The following is a 7,467-nucleotide window of genomic DNA, read 5'->3' on the forward strand; positions in this document are numbered from 1 at the left end:
TGGGAAGTGGCTGCCACCGCACCACCTCCCACTGCTCTCAGGGATGTGGAGTTTGCTCTGGGGTTTTGCCTTAGACCAGCAGAGTGGTGGGGGTCTGGCCCTGTCTGAGAAGCTGTGAGGTTGCTAATTAAATTCTGAGGGGGCCAAGCAGCCCAGAACTATGGAGCTCTGCGATTCTGGCCAGCCTAAGCTGTTAGCCCTGGGAAGTCCAAGGCTCTGCTTGCAGTCTTTAGCCTGAGAGGCTCCCTCACGTCCTCTTGCAGGTGCTCCAGGAACCAGGATGTGAAGACCTGGGTCTGAGTTGCACTTCCTAAAGTCAGCAGAGCAGGGGAGGCCCAGGAAGCGCCAGGAGTCAAGGTGAGTGCACACCCTGACTTTGTTACAAAGGCTCTACCCCCGCAAACAGGGGAGACTCCTCAGCACCGAGCCCTAACCACCTACTGTCATTCCTGGTGCCTCAGGCTCTGCCTGCCAACTGTGCCCTGAGGTGCTTTCTCATATCCTCTTACAGGTGCCCAGGGGACAATCTCTCTAGGAAGACAGCCAACCTGTGAGGCCCTAGAACACCACCTTAAGAGAAGAGGAGCTGCAAGTCTGCCTTTGGCTGAGCCATCATGGGTGAGTTTATCAGCTGAGGTCATTCAGTGTCACTCTCTTCCACAGGCCTGTTGGATCCCATCATCCATATCCCTGTTGATACGTTTACCTGTTGCTCCTGAAGAAGTCGTTATGCCTCTCTTTCCAAGTGTTCCGTTCCCCAACTTTGAGGAAGACTCCCAGTACCCAGTTGTGATAGAGGATTGGATAGATGCATAGGATCCCACAGATGAGGAAGAGGAGGAAGCCTCCATTTCCTCTTCCACTTTCTACTTAGTATTTTCCTCCTCTTCCTCCTCCTCATCGTCTTCTCTGATTCTTGGTAGTCCTGAGGAGGACGAGGTACACTCTGCTGGGATGTCAAGTCTTCTCCAGAGCACTCCCAAGAGTCCTCCACAGGGTCCTTCCCAATGTCCTCCCCAGAATCCTCTGAGCTCCTGCTCCTCTTCTGTTTCATGAAGCCCAATGAATGAAGAGTCCAGCAGCCAAAAAGAGGAGGATGCCAGTACCTGTCCTGGCCTGCCAGAGAGTGAGTTCTGTTTCACATATACACTAGATGAAAAGGTGGCCGAGTTCCTGCTCCTCAAATATCAAACAAAGGAGCCTATAACAGAGTCAGAGATGCTGACGGTTGTCATCACCAAGTACAAAGACTACTTTCCTATGATACTCGAGAAAGCCGGTGAGTTCATAAAGCTGCTTTTTGGCCTTGCCCTGATAGAAGTGGGCCCTGACCACTTCTATGTGTCTGCAAACACAGTAGACCGCACCGATGAGGGTAGTGATGACAAGGGCAGGTCCGAGAACTGCCTCCTGATTCTTATTCTGAGTATGATCTTCATAAAGGGCAGCTGTGCCTCTGAGGAGGTCATCTGGGAACTGCTGAAGGCAATAGGGGTGTATGCTGGGAGGGAGCACTTCGTCTATGGGGAACCCAGGGAGCTCCTCATTAAAGTTTGGGTACAGGAACATTACTTGGAGTATCGGTAGGTGCCCAAGAGTTCTCCTCCACATTATGAATTCCTGTGGGGTCTAAGAACCCATTCAGAAAGCACCAAGCAGAAAGTACTAGAGTTTTTGGCCAAGCTAAACAATAGTATCCCTATTTCCTTTCCATCCTGGTACAAAGATGCTTTGAAAGATGTGGAAGAGAGAGCCCAGGCCATAATTTCCACCACAGATGATGCCACTGCCATGCCCAGTGCAAGCTTCAGTTTCATGTCCAGCAACTTCTCCTGTCCTGAGAGAAGTTTAGGGTAGTTTCTTCCCTTTGTGTTTGAAGAAGGCAGTTGAGGTTCTACATAGTGGAGGGCCCAGGTGGGGCTGGAGATAAAACGTGTTCTCTGCATTTCTGTTTCATGTGAGTGGTTTATATATTTACCTGTTTTTCTTTTGGTTATTTTCAAGTGCTTTTACTTTAGTAGCAGGTTTAATTGGTTTCAGAATCTTAGTTTATGAATAGTACTTACACACGTCTTGTCATTTATCTGACTTAAAAGTAAGAATTTTATATTTTGTTAAAAAATTGGGAAAACCTTCTCTCTTATTTTGTGATCTGTAACAGGATAGTGTGGTATTATAATAGGAATTTTCTTTAAAATGTGAAAGTACTCTGCAGTTCAGTAGTTGAACAAAATAAAGGATGGCTAATATTTGCATCTCCTCATATCCTTTATTCTCTTGCTCTTAAAAATTAAATATGTATACCTTGCCTGGCTTGGCATATTCAAAAAAGTAGCAGAAATTAATTCTGAATACAAGAAAGCCTCACTGACTCCTTTATTTGCTGAACATTATTTAAGCATATGCTTTGGGAAGGCACTCTTCATAGTAGGGATAGTGTGAAAAGCATGACTTACCCCTACTCATAAAACAGGAGATTATTGGAGCAGAAGCCATATCAAGAAGGTGGTAAGGTGTTCTTTACAATTTAAAGAACAACTTAAAAAAGGACTGGGGAGGTTAGACTCCCATGTGAGCCTTCGAGTATAAAGGTCCTGAGCTAAGGCAGCTTGGGATTTTGGAAAACTGCAGGTGCTTCTGTGGGAGCTGATTGTTATGAAGCTGGGTGTTGGCAACAGCGGGACTCTCAGAAGGTGAGAGAAAAGCCTGGAATGGAAAACTGCTCTGAGCAGTTCCCTCTGGGTGGAGGATGAGGCAGAGAGGAGTCTCCACATAGGGAATTAATAGAAGGTGTCCTGCAGCTCTCTAACTGGTGAGCTTGAACACAGTGCAAGAACTAGGTGATTGATACTCATCACTTGCAAGGGTTTCCTGAGAAATAGAACGATAATCCCTTGAAGTGCTTCCCAGAACACTCTAGGCTGGCACTCAATTCCCTGGCCTGGGAGAGCCAGAGCCCACTTCATGGAAAGGACATTTAATTAGGTTATTTTGAATGTAAGTTCGTCAACTCTAAGCAAGGGCTATTTTTAGTGGAGGACAAATAAAAGTAGTGGTTTGGATGGACGAGCATTGGGGAGGGTCAAAAGGAGTTGGTCCTTGACTTAAATTCTAGGATCATTGAGTTGCATTCCACCTTGGGAATTCTTCCCTTACCCAAACTATACAATATATCATTTCAGAAAGAAAATGTGATGAGTTTTATTTATGAAGCCGAATTTTTAGTTGACTTGGTACTCCATGACATATTCAACTACATATGCTGAAATGTTTTGAATAACAAAAACAGCTGAATTTTCACAAAAGACAGTGGTAGCCTTTGGGATTATAATTATATTGATAACAACTGCCATTTGTTAAATTTCCAATATATGTCAGACATTGTGCCAGGTGTTTTACTCACATTACATACCAGCAATTCTACAAGGCAAGGCTTATGAAACCCCTTTTACAGATGAAGAACCTGAGGCTCATAGTGCTTGATAAATTCCACAAGATCACATCGCTAGAGAGTGACAGGGCTGGGCCTTGAGCCTTGCTCTGAATTCATCTAGACTCATACTGTCCCCACTATTCCCAGCCTGAGGAAGGCTCATATCTGTTGTGAAATTCCCCAATATCACATTGCTAGAAAGTGACTCGGACTTGAGCCCTGGCCTGAATTTAATCTAGGCCCACACTATCCCCACTTCTCCCAGCCCGAGGACAGCCTTTAATCTAAGTCACTTCTCTTCATGCTTCTTAATGTCTCTCAAGTAACATAAAGATGAACCCTGTGGCCAAAGTTGTAAGTTAGGCCTAAAGAATGAAGGTGATAATGAGAATAAAGTACAATTCAGGGATCATTACTGGCTTTCTTTACCTACAGTCCTCGTGTTCTAAGCCAAAGGTTTCTTGAGAACTGACTATGTCCAGGTGCTGGCATTTTTGTCCAGCCCCAGTACTTTCCTACATTACAGCACTGTCCTTTTGATCTTCCCTGTATGTTCCTTGTGCAACTCTGGAACATGTCCAGGGGACTATTTTGTCACTAGTGTCTCTCCCTCTGAATGCTGTGCCCTGCTCCCAATGCAAAAGCCCTGAATCATCTGCCCTTCCCCTGAGATAGACCATTCTTACTCCCTGCAGAAGTTCCCTGACTCATCCATCCCTCCCCCTGAGTCCTCTGTGATAACAGCCCTTCAATGTGACTATTCACTTTGGATAGTGACATTTCAATACCTACCCTGGGCATCTTCAACACACTCTCAATGTATTTCCACATAGACTGGTGAGTAGAATCTGATTTGCCACATAATATACTGGTTTTAGACATTCTAAAGTCATAGACAGAGTATTTGAAAGAATCTTAATATGTGATATCTGTGGTAGGATTTTAATAAGACACATTATTTGAAACAGTGCACTGAACCCAAACATAGTTAAATGAGCTTTCATAGATGATCAAAAACCAACGTTTCCCTCATAATCTTTGTAGATGAGGACAGACTATAAAATCTCTTTGTAAATGATATACTAGAAGCTGAAATTCTAAAAAGCAAAATAATAACAAAATCACGAAGACTGCCTAGGAGGTGACAAGGGTTCCATGGCAGACATACTAGCTCTAATGAGAAAAACCAACAATGGTTAACCATCTTTCCACTCTCTCTTATCTGTATATCTGCCTCGCAGGAAAATCCTGGTTTGCAGCATGCCACAGGCACAGGTACAGCTGATCAGGAATGTTTAGTCATGTGGAGGGAAGTAGAGGATCTCAGAGTAGGATATTTATCATACACCAAAATGAATGAGAGAATTCTCAGCCTAAAGAAATCGTGTAGGTTATAAAAAGAACAGTGCAGAAAAGTGCTATTGAGGGAATAAGGTTGACCCTCCCTGCCAAGACTTAAGGAATTGTTTTAAAGCTAGATGTAATCCTGTATTTCAAATTGCCAGTCACCTCATAAGAACAAGAATAAGTTGGAAGATTTCAAGGCAATGCTGGCATTCCCATAAACCATTCCAATAAAATAAAAGACTTACTGTCATGAATTATAATAGCTGCTTTTAATTGAGCACCATAATGGCTTATGGGAGAGATTACAAGTGCCCCTCACTTTCTTGTCTACCTTGTCTTCCTGAGTGGTTCATTTGTAGTTAGACAGAAGCCAGTGCACCATTCAAATGCTTTCATGTCTGTTTAGGAGTTAACATCTGTTGCAATGTGGAGCAATAGGGTAAAATCAGCTTGGATTCCTGGGTGACATGAGAGCCAGGACCCACCATGTGTTAGTTTATTATACCATAACAACATATCACAGACTGGATGACTTAAAAATGGAAATGTATTTTCTCACATTTCTGGAAGCTGGATTATCTAAGATCAACATGTTGGCCAGTTTGATTTCGTCTGTGGCTTCTCCTTGGCTTGCAGATGACAGCCTTCTCACTGAATTCTTATGTGGCTGTCCCTTGGTCTTTGTGTTTGTGTCCTAATCTCCTCTTCTTATAAGGGCACCAGTCATACTGAATAAGGTCCTACTTTTAAGACTTTACTGTATCTTAATTGCCTCTTCAAAGGCTCTATCTTCAAATACAGTGACATTCTGAGGTACTGGGAGTTGTGACTTGGATAAATGAATTTGGGGAGAGAGGTGCAATTCAGCCCACAGCACCATGTCAACTCAGGTTAGAATTTATGTGCACAAAAATAAACTTGGGTTAAGCCATTTTAATTTCAGCAATTTTTTTGTTCCATCAGCTTACTGTTACTTTATCCAACTACTACACTGCTCCTCTTCCTTTTCTTGGACTTACTTTAGTATTTTTTCTTCTAAATAAATATTGCATATATTCTTGTTGCAAAAAGTTCTAAAAATACATAGAAATCACATTTCTTTCCTTTAGAAAGTTTCTCCAAAATTCAGCCTCCTACTCAGAAGTTTCCACAATTAACAATGTGGTGTGTAAATTTTAAAAGATTATTTTAGGCTTTTAGAAGTACAGATGCACTAATATATATACATATATATGCATATATTATATATAATAGCACACATGTATATGCTGTGTGTGTATATATACATGTATACATATAAAACTATACATGTGTAATAATATGCATATAGGTCTGCTGTTTGTCTTTGCTACTATTATAGGTTCAATTTCATCTTCCCCCAAATTCTACATTGACATTAAAATGTGACATTATTTAGAGATAGGATTATTTCAGATGCAATCAGGTTAAAATGAGGTTATTCATGCTGGCCCTAATCAAATATGATGGGAGTCATTATAAAAAGGGGAAGTTTAGACACAGAAATATGAGTAGAGGGATGACAATGTGAGCACGCATGGACTGAAGACAGTCATCTACAAGGCAAGGAGAGAGGCCTGGAAAGCATTCTTCCCTCACAGCCCTCAGAAGGAATCAACCTTGCGAATGCCTTGCTCTTTGACTAACAGACTCCATAACTATGAGACAATAAATTTTTGTTGTTTATGTCATCCAGGTTTTGGTACTTTGCTATGGCAGTCCTAATAAACCAATATAATCACTCATTAAAGTGGATCTGGCCGGGCGCGGTGGCTCACACCTGTAACCCCAGCATTTTGAGAGGCCGAGGTGGGTGGATCACCTGAGGTCAGGAGTTTGAGACCAGTCTGGGCCAATGTGGTGAAACCCTGTGTCTACTAAAAATACAAAAATTAGCTGGGCGTGGTGGCTCACACTTGTAATCCCAGCTACTTGGGAGGCTGAGGCAGGAGAATCGCTTGAACCCAGGAAGCGGAGGTTGGAGCCGAGATCACGCCACCGCACTCCAGCCTGGGTGACTATCTTACTGTTGGGACTACTTCCTAGAATTCCATTTTATTTCTGTGCGATAACAAATTGAACGATTTTCCTCCTGATGAACACATACGTGTTTCTCTTTTGTGGCTATAATTAATATAAATAAATTCAACATATTTGAGCATAAATTCTGGGACAAATGCCTATAGTTACTTATAAGGAATGCATATTCATGTGGAAACTGAGTCAGTGTGAACAGAGTATGAATATCTTATACTTTATAATGTTGGTGGCTTTTTCCCAAAATGTTTAACCAGTTAATTTCCCCCACATATTTGTCTACGGGGAAACTATTCATTTATTCACAAACATATTTTATCACAGTTTTAAATATTGGTCAAACTTACGGGTGCAAACCCTAGGTGACTTGGTTTTGGTGATTAATTTTTTAGATGCAACACCAACGTTTTGGTCAAACTTGTAGATGCAGATCCTAGGTGATCTTGGGTTTTATGATGACTTTCTCAGATGCAATACCAAAAGTACTAACCATTTATACCAACCTTTTAAGAAACAAGAGATAAATTGGACTTCTTGACAATTAAAAATTTCTACCCTGAAATAACACTGCTAAGATCATGAAAAGACAAGTCAGAAACTTGGATAAATGTTGTATGAAACACATATTTGAT

At 41.9% G+C, this 7,467-nt stretch overlaps 1 pseudogene; it reads left to right on the top strand.

The window, feature by feature from the left end:
* The first annotated feature begins 729 nt into the window (after positions 1 to 729).
* LOC105485101 (melanoma-associated antigen C2-like) lies at positions 730 to 1,857 on the top strand (annotated as a pseudogene).
* The last annotated feature ends 5,610 nt before the right edge of the window (positions 1,858 to 7,467 follow it).

The sequence above is a fragment of the Macaca nemestrina genome, chromosome X (genome assembly GCF_043159975.1).
Source record: "Macaca nemestrina isolate mMacNem1 chromosome X, mMacNem.hap1, whole genome shotgun sequence".
NCBI lineage: Eukaryota > Metazoa > Chordata > Mammalia > Primates > Cercopithecidae > Macaca > Macaca nemestrina.